Source organism: Miscanthus floridulus, chromosome 2, assembly GCF_019320115.1.
Source record: "Miscanthus floridulus cultivar M001 chromosome 2, ASM1932011v1, whole genome shotgun sequence".
Lineage (NCBI taxonomy): Eukaryota > Viridiplantae > Streptophyta > Magnoliopsida > Poales > Poaceae > Miscanthus > Miscanthus floridulus.
In genome coordinates, this window is record NC_089581.1 from 107583640 (window position 1) to 107596611 (window position 12972).

A 12972-nucleotide genomic window follows, 5' to 3' on the forward strand; every position below is an offset into this window, starting at 1 on the left:
TTCAGTCGGTCGATGACTTTATTCCTGAGCCTAGGTGCTCAAAGTTTGCTATGGGGTTACAAACGAGTATGAATAAGAAGGGGGTTTTAAAAGGCCCGGTCGGACTCTGAATCGAAGGGCCGAGAGTGATGGGGCTCTAACGTGCGCTAAGTATTGGAGCGTATGCTCTGTGTAACTTTAGAGTTTTAGAGCTATTGAGGTTCGAATAATCAGCCCGAGAGAACGTCCTCTAGAGAGGAGAGAGTGCATCCACTTTTATAGTTTGAAGGGGATGGCCTTACAGGTCAGAGAAAGGATACGTCTGCTACCTAGTCTTGTTGCCCATGTTATCGGGTACGAGACGATCGTCGGCGCCCATAATACTGTTCATGTCCAGATGCATGTGGCAGGCTTTATCAGTGTTCGCCTGTATGGCAAATGTCGGTGCCTACAATACTATAAGGCAAATGTCGGCGCCCACAACACTATTTGGGTTCTGACACGCCTGGAAGGTTGCATTGTGCCTATCTGACATGGCCTAGTGGCACCGTCCTGCATGTGCGCAGGGTATGGCAGGGTACGGTCCTCGGTATTGCGGTTTGACTTGAGCCTTTTACCTTATCTTCTCCGCCTGATCCCTGTGCCCCCACCGAGCGGGCATCCCCGGTCGGTCGTTCCCAGTCAGCCCCGACCGTGTCGGTCGGAGAAGAGCCGCAAACAGAGATCCGACGTATTCCCGGTCGAAAAATGGGGTCGGAGTTGGACTATGTCCCCACCTTGGTCAGGCCTTTCGGCCGGGGACCGGATCGTTCCCCGGCCTATCATTAGGTATCTGAGCCGGCCCGGGAGGCGTGCGTTGTCGCTACGTCGCCTACTGGACCGAATTTTTGCAGGAGAAGCGGGTCTATTAGGGACCCTGAGTTTATGAACCCGACATTAGGTTTAATAAATTCGTCTCGCGGAGTACCGAGAAATTCTGTAATTTATTTTATTATTACTATCCGAACACTCCCATGTGACACCCCGAAACTTTAGCCTCTAAATTTAAACAAGGCTTAAGCCTTAATTAATCCATCATTAACACATGGTTACTGTAGCACCGCATTGTCAAATCATGCACTAATTAGGTTTAATAGATTCGTCTCAGCAAATTAGTCGTAATCTGTGCAATTAATTTTGTAACTAGTGTATATTTAATATTTCAAATTAGTGTACAAACATCTGATGTGATAGGGACTAAACTTTAACAATGGAATCAATCAGGGCTGGCCTACGTCCTAAAAAGAATACAATTCTAGCACTGTATCACATTTTAGTATCCCTAATTTAATCAATTATAAATAAAAAAGTATTCATATTTATGATATCAAATAAATACCATAAAATATATTTTTATAATAAATTAATTTAAAGTCATAAATATAAATATTATTCGCTAGGAATTTAGCGAAACCTGAACCATCCAGCTATACGGCGGGGCGGACGCGACGTGTGATTTTATTAACGAAATGCGTCACGTCATGGGTTCGCCCGACCATTAACAACCCTGCCGTGTGTGGCGACAAGGCCGAACGCGACGGACTACGCTCGCCTCGCTCCATGCACGACAACACGGACACGTCTCGAGCCGCGTCGGTCCGGTCGTCGCCTGTTGCCCGCTGACATTGCAGACGATCGGTTTCAGGCAGCCGCAATCACGTCGCGTACTAAATGATGGTCCGCACTCGGACACCGTACGCCCAAGCGTGAGCCGCAGGTGCTACGGCACCAACGGTTGGCATGTCAGGGCAGCTCTGGACAGGCGACCCGTTGGCCTGCTGTGCTGATCCGACGAGCAGGCAGAGATCAGTACGCTACGCCACGCTCACGCAGAGAGAAAGATCGGGATTGATGATGATGGCTCGCAGCCACGGCAAATCTAGTGAGAGCGATGCACGCGCGCCAGCAGAAGGTCGAGGCAGGCAAACATACATGCATCGAAGGGAGCGAGTGGCCGAGCGCTCGATGCCTCCGCGGGAGGCGGGACAGGGAAGACGACGGTGACAAATTGCTTCTGGGGCAGAGCCGCATAGTAGGATAGGGGCAGTAGGAAGCATTTTAGCAGCGCCATGGGAATGCGAGACGGGATGATGATGGAAAGGGCCGCACGCCTGGCGCGGGCGACGCGACGGCATGATGATCCGCTACATACACTGCTGCGCGCATTAGCGCAAGGGGAAAAAGGAGCATGCAGCAACATTCCACTTCCACCAGGGTGCTCTCGCGTGTCGCGTGCGTCTGGCCGGACGACACCTCGCTCGCTCGTCGGCACCGGCGTCTGCGTCGGATCGGACCCGCTGGGCAGCAGGGCCGTCAGGATCAGCCGGTCATGGTTCAGCGCACAGCATCAGGTTCCTGGACCGTGCTTTACGTTCCTCGGCAGTCGGCGCTGCACGTCGTTCAGTTCACTGCCGGTCGATTAGCTGTACTTTTTCGGCCGACGAACAGTATTTTTCTCTCACAACAAATCAGTCAACGGTACTTTCAGCCATGACTTATCAGCCAAACGACCAGGACATACGAGTATAGATTCTTCCATCCTCTCAACGATGCCTACATCACCTGTCCGAATATGCATAGACACGAGGAGACCCCACGTCACAAGAACCTCACGCTGGGAGTGAGACGACTCGACTCGAGCCTGTTGCATGCACGGCATGGTAATGGTATGGTAGCAATACCGGACCAACACCCGGTCAATTCAAATTCCCATCGCTTTTCTCCCTCTTTCTCCGGTTTGCCGGATGAAACATGCCAAAAGCTAGCTCTTCTTCGACGTCGGCGAAAGCAACCGCTTGTTGCGGACAAGACACACAGGCACACACAGCCAGTGTAAACAAACTTGCAGCGGCACTGGACTTTCTGGAAGGTTTATGGGGACGGACGGACCTCGGACGACGGAGACATACATACACAGCATGCAGTGCAGCCCGTCGAGCACGCGGTGGTTGATGGCGATTGTATATAGCCGCATGAGGTCCGGCAACAACAGGCGTCTACAACTACATGCACGGAAGTTGTAGTCCTGGGACTGCACTCACTGGCGGAGCCAAGGGGGGGCTGGCAGGGGCCATGCCCCCCCCCCCCCCCCCCAATGTTTCAGAACAAAAAAAAAAATTAGTAGTATGACTTAATATTTTTTATTTATATTAAGATGGAGATTATATAAAATTCTTATCATATATACCTATTAATATCTTCTAGATAATATAATCATACAAAACACAATTAGATAATAAAATTATCGCAATGAAAAAGACCGAGCCGGCCCTCTAAGTATAATTCCTGACGGCCAGCCCCCCCTGAGTATAAATCCTGGCTCCGCCATTGACTGCACTGCATGCACTTTGCCTAGTCAGCCTGCCTCCCGTGTATTGTATCCGACGGACGAGCTAGTAGCGCTGGCTAAACTGTTCAAATTTGGTGTCCCGTACATGATCCGAGTCGAGATTGTGCTTTGTTGAACAGAAAATCTGGTACCCACTGCGTCAGCACCTCCCTCCTCATCGTATTCTTCTCCAGAACTTTAGCATCTGAACTGAAAGCACTTCGTATAAACGCTTTCATTATTGGTGAATGCGAGAGCTTAAAGCAAAAATCCGTCATGCCGTTTGCTCTCATGTTAGCTAGTGCTGTAAGGGATATAAGTCAACTATGTGCAGTGGGGGCAACAACAGCCAAAACACTCATCTTTTAGGCGTTCAAAGAAACTTCGATCAAGCAGAATGAAATCCTGTCGTGAAGAACGAGTAGTGGTCATGCTGGAAAAAAAAACAATAAAGTTGGGCAGGCCATGCAGCAGCTCCTCCATCCGACATCCAGCGGCGGATCCACAGGGGGGGGGGGGCTGGGGGGCTCCAGCCCCCCCTAATTTCTTGATTTCAAGCCTAATCACTGTAGCAAAAGCTTGATTTCACCATTAAATCCTCGTGCAAATCAACATCTCCATTGTTTTAGCCCCCCCTTATCCCGCATCGTGCATCCGCCACTGCCGACATCTACTTGCTTCCCTCCACCAACCACGAAAATACGAATGAAACCGGCCAAAATATTATTTATTATATATATAAATACTGAAACTAGCAATGGGTGGGAGCGTCTTGTCAAAGGGAATATTAGTGGCAGATTGCCGTCTTTCCACATAAGTAACCACACCCTTGCTCCTCACGCGAAAGTGCCAGGCCAAAAGCCTGATTTCCTAGCTAGTAGTTGGTGCTGGTCAGATACCAAACCTTGCAGGGGAGCAATCTATCAGCAGTGTGGCAGCCTGAGACCCTGAGACTCTGAGAGTGACAGCACTAGAAGGATCATGCAATCAGATGGCCCAACTGCTGAATGCTCTCTATTGGGAATAATGGTGACATGAATAGTCAAGGTAATACAGAACCTTGAGGTTGGCACTAACCACTTTAATTTGTTTGGTTCCAAATTTGATTCCCAATGATCTATGGAGAATCAATCTGTTTGTTGGGCCTATCTCCATTTGTCCAAACTATATTTTTTTTCTTCAAATCATATAAAATAAACTAACAGGATAAGCTCTTCCTTTTTTTATTCCCTTGAGCAGATGCTCAAACTAGTGAGCATTAGCCCATGGGTTTCAGCTTCTGTTGTTCAGAGTTTGTCACCCATAATCAGCTGGCGTTGTTGTGTTATATCATGGAAAGCCTGGTTTGCTGCTTCAGTCTCTGACCTATAAGAGATTTTCTAGAAACTGAATTAAAACAAGCACAAAAGGGGTACAGCATGGCACATCTCTGAAGACTCTGCAAGTCTGGATCGCAAGTGCCTCTCATCAACCGATAGTGGGAAACAATATCATAACAACTGTTGAGAGTTGAGAGCCTTCATGCATGTCTACCACCATGTCAATTGGCACAACATAAGACTAGCAAAGATAAATGATTGGCATACCTCAGTGTGCTCCATGGGACCCAACTCTCATGTCAAGATTCACACTTCCATTTAGATCTCAAAGTGGATGTTAGCATCAATGTTAGGCAGACTGATACAGCACCAAAGCAGTAAGATAATATGGCAGAAAAGAACCAAGAAATAAACTTGAAACAGTAAGAGTAAGGACAAGCTACAACAAGTGGGCACCAGTCTCCTTTACCATATAACCTAGAATAAGACAAAAGGGAATTTGTTAAACTAGAATTTTTTGTGACCCAAAACAAAATTTTGACACTAGACTGGTACAACTTGGAGTGACTGTCAGACTGTCAGTCAGACACCTACGTGCACTAAAGATATATTTGCCACCATATATAAATTGTCAAAATAGTACTGCGAGCAATTTTTATACAGAACCAAGATAATAAAACCCTGAAGATGAAAAAGTACAGGACTATGCATGTTAGCAACTGTAACAGGACTAGGACTTCACAAATGTACTATATCAATAAGCTCTAATCATCACTAAACATTGCTGATCATGTTCTTCACTATACAAGCCAGTTTGTTTCTATTCTAATATTACACCAGTGAGATCATTCGTTGGCATAACCCTCAACAATGTTATGATAAGAAGCAAGCATTGGAAAGGCAGATTGCAAAAGAATGTAATTTGTTTCATGAGTAATCAATAGAGCTCTCTCAATTTTCGCAAAAAAGAGAGATTTAATTAGTATTAGCCGTACAACATCCAGTATGCTGTCTTCCAATTCTCTTCGATTTTTTAGTTGTTAGTTTGTCTAGCAGTTAAAAGAATGGTCAGTCCGATGCTGATTGCAAGCAAAAATTTTGCCAATAAAACTGAATGAATAACAGGCATGTGTAAAAGGAAAAGAACAGGAAACTACACTGGAAAGACTGCTCAAATAGTAAAATCTGCAGTTACAACCAGCACGTAGCAGAGAAAATTCTTCTTAGTCTTAGTCTCTTAGATACCATCAGCAAGCCATTATGTGCATGATAGGTAATTTATGAAAATGAATTATAAAAATAGAATATAATCTGCTTAATCATGACCTCACGCAGCTGATATTATGCACTTCACAGCTATTCTGCAAATATTACAAAAATATATTACCTGTACCTATGAGTTTGTTTCAATAAAGCATGCTCAGCATTTTTTTTTATAATCCATGTTCAGAAAATTGAAATATGCTCCCTCCGTTTCAAACTATAAGACGTTTTGACTTTTCTAGATACATTGTTTTTGCTATATATCTAGACATAATATATATCTAAATGCATTGCAAAAACTACATATCTAAAAAAGCCAAAATGTCTTATAGTTTGGAATGGAGAGAGTAGCTTGTAACAAGTAACCTTGGAACAGTATTGTTTACTAAATTATCAGCGAACAGGAGACTTGAGCAAACAAAATTATAGTAAAATTGCAAACAGCTTACTGTTGACTAAAGCATTTCAGCTGGACTGAAACAACTCACAAAAATTGAATAAGTGAACAACCAAACACAATCCAACTAGATACAATATAAGCAATTAGGGTTCTGAACACACCTTAAGGCTCATAACGAACTTCAGGCTGTTTCTCCTCTTTATTGAAAGATTATACAACGCTGCAGCAGCAGCAGTGGCAGTGGCTCCTCAAAAATTTGCAGAAGCAGGGTGTGGATAGAATGTGTTTCTATGTATTTTTCAAATGCATAAATAGGCTTCATAAAGTCTCACTAAACACCAGGCTTGATATATGAGGAACTAGCCCTGCATGTGGCACACAATTTAAAACCAAGATGAGATCTCCACTAGTTCCTGAAATGCCATGCTGTGTCAAAGCTCATGTTTGAGCACCACTGACAGTATTCACCATTGCCTTCAGCATTAAGGAACAAACTTGACCGATGCAGCGGCATAATTGCCATCTCACTGAGCAGGAAACAGGCAAACAGCCGTCTGCTTAGGCCACCACGAAGCAGTCAACAAAGATGTAAAGTCTCACTAAAACATTCAGGATTGATATATGAGGAGCTAACCCTGCAGGTGACACACAATTTGACACCAACATAAGATCTCCCACTAGTTCTCTGAAATGCCATGCTGTGTCAAACCTCTTGTTTAAGCACCACAGTCCACAGACATTATTCGCCATGGCCCTCAACATTAAGGAACAGACTTGAACGAAGCAGTGGAGCAATTGTCATCTCATTGACACAGCAAGTAGTCTTCTGCTTAGGCCACCACAAAGCAGTCAGCAAAGAGCTAGCAGTTGGTTTCGTGTTTTCAGTCACCAATCAACCATCCAGTCACCGAGTCAAATGCCCCTTGGGAACACTACAAAGTTCGTCAATAATCATGGCATTTCAGCAAACTTTGGGAAACCATGATTGCCCTCATTTCCTCTCTCTTTTTCATCCAATTCATCAGTATCTGAACTAAGGTTCTCTGTGGATCCTTGGGCATCACTCACTTTTGAAGAAGTAAAAACGGCATTTTTCTTGTAGCCCTATACAAGCATCGAAATATAGTCCTCTGGTGTTATAAACAGTTTAGGTGCTCTTCCAGTGTCTGTTGATCTGTGAGCTTTATATACTCCAGCAAAATCTTGTCATGGTCCAGCCGCAATCAACTTGGTAGATGGTAACGGCTTGTAATCAGGATCCGGAACCATCGACATCCTTGTATACTGAAGACCATCAATCGAATCCACAAGGCCCATTCTCAGCAAATTGTGATACTCTGGCGAGTGGCGACTGCCCTTTCTTAAATCCCTTGACCGCAGCTTGTACTTGGCAGCATACAACTTTGCCAACGACCCCATTATATAATGTAAGAGCAGAAGTTGACCACTTTCTCGCGGTTATCAGCGTAGCGACACCGCTCTGCCATCGTCAGTAAAAACTCATTATTCATCTGAGATTTTGTGTGTAAGCTTGTGTGGCGTGGAACATACAGAAGCATATGGTTGTGGATCTGGTCCACGGTCTCCTTTCAAAAACTCGAGCTTCCGAGACTGCTTGATACACTGCTTCATTTGTACAGCTTCTTAGATAAGCACTTTTTTTAAAAAAAAGTAGAAGGGCGGGCCTGGTGCAAGCGGTAGAGTCTTACCGCCTCTGACCGAAAGGTCTCGGGTTCGAGTCGCGGTCTCCTCGCATTGCACAGGCGAGGGTAAGACTTGCCACTGACTACCCTTTCCTAGACCTCGCACAGAGCAGGGAGCTCTCTGCAATGGGTACTATCCTTTTTAAAGTAAAAGGCAGGAGCTCTGTCGCTCAACTAAGAAGAGAAAAGAGGTTTATGTAACAAATGCTCCAACGGTGCTGCACAAACTGGTCCTTTGACTGAAGAAATACACGCATGTCACATCACTTTTTTTTACCGCTCTACCAAACACGATCTTAGTCTTTGGGTTCTTCTAAAACCACTTCAGATCGGATTCTCTTTGAGAACATTTCTCCGGTGATTCTCCATCACGTTCTCTAAAAACGTTTGGAAGGAATTCTATAGATCCGTGGAAGAGAAATGAGAAGGAAATGAACTGAATTACGGTGAAACATCTTTTTGGACGATTCTCACTTATGTTGTGAGAATTGTTTTGGGTGATTCTGGACGAAATGTTTCACATTTTAGCATGTTTGATTGACAGGGATTCTAAAGATTCATGTGAAAATCCGAAATGTTTCTTCGATCTCTTAAAGAGAAACGAGAAGGAAATGAATCAAAACAAGTGAATCATCCTTTTGGTTGATTCTTCCTTGTACAATGTTAAAAATAAGAACCGTTCTAGGCAAAACGTTTCACATCTTATTAGCATGTTTGGCAAGGATTCTAAAAATTCACGTGAGCATCCTAAATGTTTCTTACATCTAAATGCACCCTATGTCGTTCTTTGAGCTTGTCGATTCTAAGCGACATGAGTAGGATGTAAATTTGTGAGAAAATCCTACAGGTACGTATTGTCTGTAGTTAAAAAGAAATGATCATTTGGGGGTCTTTGTATTTTCGTTTTAGAGAAAGCTCTGAGCCAAGAAAAAAAATTAGAGAAAGCTTTGAGCCAAGCCAAGCCAAAAAAAAAGAATTAGAGAAAGCTCTGAGCCAAGCCAAAAAAAAAAAAGATGCGGGGTATCCTCTATGCTTAAATGTTATTATATATTATGTTTTATGCATTTTTTTTCCTGTGATGATAACCAACGGCCTTGTTTATCCCATGTACCAGACTTCGCCCTCGAAGTTCGACCCATCTGACCAGAACTGATGCCGGCCCATTAACGCACTATATGAGAAGACATTTTCTCACTCCAGTCCCTAAAAGAGAGTTGGGAATCACGTTGATCAAACTTTTTTTTAATTTTGATTAGATTTATAGAAAATGTGTATAATATTTATATCTCTAAATAAGTTTATTATAAAAGTATATTTAACGATCTACCTAATTATACTAATTATGTACCATAAATATTAATATGTTGTTAGATATATTTGGTCAACGTTAAAAGTTGTTGATTTTTTGGGAAGCGAGAATAACTCTTTTTTAAGGTCGGAGGGAGTATTTTATTATGGGGTTACATAGGCGACTCGTGGATCAGAGATTTATTAAGTGATTATGTCACTAGGACGGTCGGCGCGCTTCGCCGTGCCCATTTTGGCTTCGCGCTAATGGTAGCAATCCGAAGTTAGCAGGCTGTTCAAATGCGCATGCAAGACCGATTAAGCATTTGACTACATATGTGATAGGACTAAATCATTTATGCTTTACAACACCATTACGAATAACTGATTATATTTAAGCACAATGCCCGGGACTATCTTATCTCCCGTGGTTCGAGTTTTTTTTTTTACGTAGTCCCAGCGATACAATATGGGCGGCGTATAGAACATAAATTTTGCGGTGCAGAACACTGAATCAACCATATATAAACTACAGAGACATTAGTTCATTATGTAATTTAGATGAAGATTACAGGAAATGTGGTTACTCTTGGACTGAGTGTAGGCCGAAAAAAAAACATATAAGATCATGTCAATTATTCTTCATCAAGCGACATATTAGGCCATTATTTCGAGGTCCCATTTCACAATGAATTGTATCCTCTCATATGCAAAATCGAGTGACCTTCTTAATGAGGTTAGTCTGCATAAATTTCACTCGCTATTCAAGAAAAAAAAAGGTTAGCCGTTGTAAGAACGGTTTCATAAAAGAGAGAACGAGTCAATGATAACTCTGAACTGGTCAGAGCACACAAACTGTACCTTCTCTCAAGGATTGGCTTGCACAAGTCGATCACTAATTAACGAAAAAAAAACAGAAGCACTCTAATAGGATTATCTAATGTTGTTATATTAAATTGCATCTAAGCAATTCCTAAAATGAGCATTGCACAGCTAGTCAATATCCAAGCCTGGCTCGTCCTAATGAGGCACAAATTAGGAAGCATCATAATTATTAGATTAGTGAATGAGAAACCAAACCACTATTTGTTCTTAAATTTCTTTTATATTAGTTGGAGAGAAAAAAAGGTCACAAAGCCTTGCTGCATCCCCCCCCCCCCCCCCCCCCCAAAAAAAAAAATGCATGGTAGATAACCTGTTCTATTCCACAGCTACATTCATGAGAGAATTCACTGTAACTAATTCTAATTAAAATGTATCATAAGGTGTCATGAGATAAACTAAATTTGCTGAGAACAGTAAATAATAATATAAAGTGCGGGTGCAGATTGCAATTGACTAATGTTGTTTTCTCTTCATTGCTAACTTTCTTCATGTGCTCTCTAGCTCTTCCTAAAGCTGTCATCAAACAAATTGACAAATACAGAAAACATTGCTTATGGAGGAGATCAGATGTCAATGCAAGGAAACCTCCAAAAGCAGCTTGGAAATGGTGTGTGTGTCAAAAGAAGAAGGAGGGCTAGGAGTCATTGATATTGAAAAGCAAAACAAAGCCCTGCTCGCTAAGAATCTTCACAAGTTTTACAGTAAGGAGGATTTGCCATGGGTAAAAACTCATTTGGGGAAAATTACAGGAATGGAAAACTCCCAAATCACATTAGAAATGGCTCTTTTTGGTGAAGGGATACTCTGAAGCTTCTATCTGAATTCAAAGCCATAGCCAGCCCTCAGGTGAAGGGTGGTGAAAGCTCCTTGTTTTTGGCATGATAAATGGGCCAATTAGCCCTGTCTGCACAGCCCCTGAGCTATTCCTTTGCAAAAAACAAGCAGATTTCAGTCCACAAGCCTTCAACGAAGAGGAGGTTGCAAATCTTTTTCAGTTGCCTTTGTCACAACTTGTATTTTTACAAATGCAGGAGATTCAATGCAGTCTTTACCCCTCAATGATGGTGATGAAAAGTGGTTATACTCTTGGGGATCTAGCAACTTTGCCTCTACCAAGGTCTATAAAATCCTAGTTGATCATGAAGACATTCATATCATTTATAAATGGATTTGAAAAAGTCACTGTCAGCCTAAGCACAGAGTCTTCTTCTGGCTTTTGATCAAAGACAGGCTGAGCACCAGAAATCTACTAAGAAGAAGAAACATGCATTTGGATTCATACAATTGTGTTCTATGTAACATGCTGGTTGAGAAATCAGTTCATCATCTTTTTGTAGATTGCTCATTTGCAAGGATGTGCTGGGACATTCTGAATACTGGCATCCCCTTGGACGATGGCTTTCCTGATCTGTCTGCAGAGATGAAGGTGCAATTGAACACACAATTTTTCATGGAAGCCATGATCCTCTTATGCTGAACTATTTGGACAGCAAGGAATGAACTCATTTTTAAAGGAAACAGTCTAAATCTGACGGGCTGTCAAAGGATCTTCTTCAGTGAGTTGAACCTACTCAAACATAGAGTGAAGACAAATCAGCAAGATCAGTTTTCTTCATGGATTTAGAGCCTAGCACTACTACACAAATGATTTTGCGACGGAGGCGGTCGTTCTTATTTACGGAGGCGGCTAGGAAATGCCCGTCTCCAAAAATAGATTTATCCAGGAAATGCCCATCTCCAAAAATAGATTTATCGAGACAGGCATCTTAACATAACCGCCTCCAGAAAATGACCTATTTTTGCAGGTGGTCGTCTTACGGTGCCTGCCTCCATAAATTTATTTTTAGAGACAGGCACACTATAAGGCCCGCCTCCTAAAATATAGGCCCAGCTCCCAGCCCAGGCAGCCCATCTTGACCTGATATCACGCTCATCGTATATATACATAGAGCTAGGGTTTCATTCACTTATCATCTCTGCCTCTCACAGCTCCACCCTCGGTCGCCCCTTCTTCTCCCTCACCTCTCCCTCTCTCTCCCATGGCAGCCCCCACCTGAGGATCCTCCCTCCTCTCCCCCACGGAGCCTGAGCTCGGGCAGCGCAGGGCGCGTGCACCTCCCTCTCCTCTCCATCTCCCCCATGGAGCCCTTGCTCGGCCGGCGCACGGGGAGGCCGGCGGCGCATCCCTCTCCCTCTCCGGCGGTGCATCTCTCTCCATCGAGCTTGGCCGGCGCACGGGGAGGCCGGCGGCGCATCCCACTCCCTCAAGCTCAGTCGGCTCATGGGGAGGCCGGATCCGGCCCCGATGCGGGCGGATCTGGCGGCGGCGGGCTCCACCACGGTGGATCTGGCGACGGTGGGCTCCACCATGGCGGATCTGGCCCCGACGCGGCCGGATCCGATGGCGGCGGGCTCCACCATGACGGATCTGGCCCAGGTGTGGATGGATCTGGCCCCGACGCGAGCGGATTCGTTGGTGGCGGATCTGGCCCGGCGCGGGTGGATCTGGCGGCGCGCAGCCCAGATCCAGGCCCAGGCCTGGTTCGGGCTGCGGGCATTTTCCTTTTTTTAATTTATTTTTGGAGGCGGGCAAAACAACCGCTTCCACTAATCTGGTAGTAACCATGACCTTTAATTGGAGGCGGTTGCAATGCTCACCTTCATTAAGATTTTCTGTAATAGTGTAGGATAAGCTGTTGGTTGGCTTTGATTTTCTTTGTTTCTTTTTTTATTTCTTAAACTTGTCCTAGTTCTTTTCCCTGCCCCCTT

The 12972-nt window shown here is 44.1% G+C and overlaps 1 pseudogene; it reads right to left on the reverse strand.

Annotated features, from left to right (window-relative positions):
- Positions 1-7279: 7279 nt before the first annotated feature.
- LOC136536851 (nuclear intron maturase 2, mitochondrial-like) lies at positions 7280-7960 on the reverse strand (annotated as a pseudogene).
- Positions 7961-12972: the final 5012 nt, after the last annotated feature.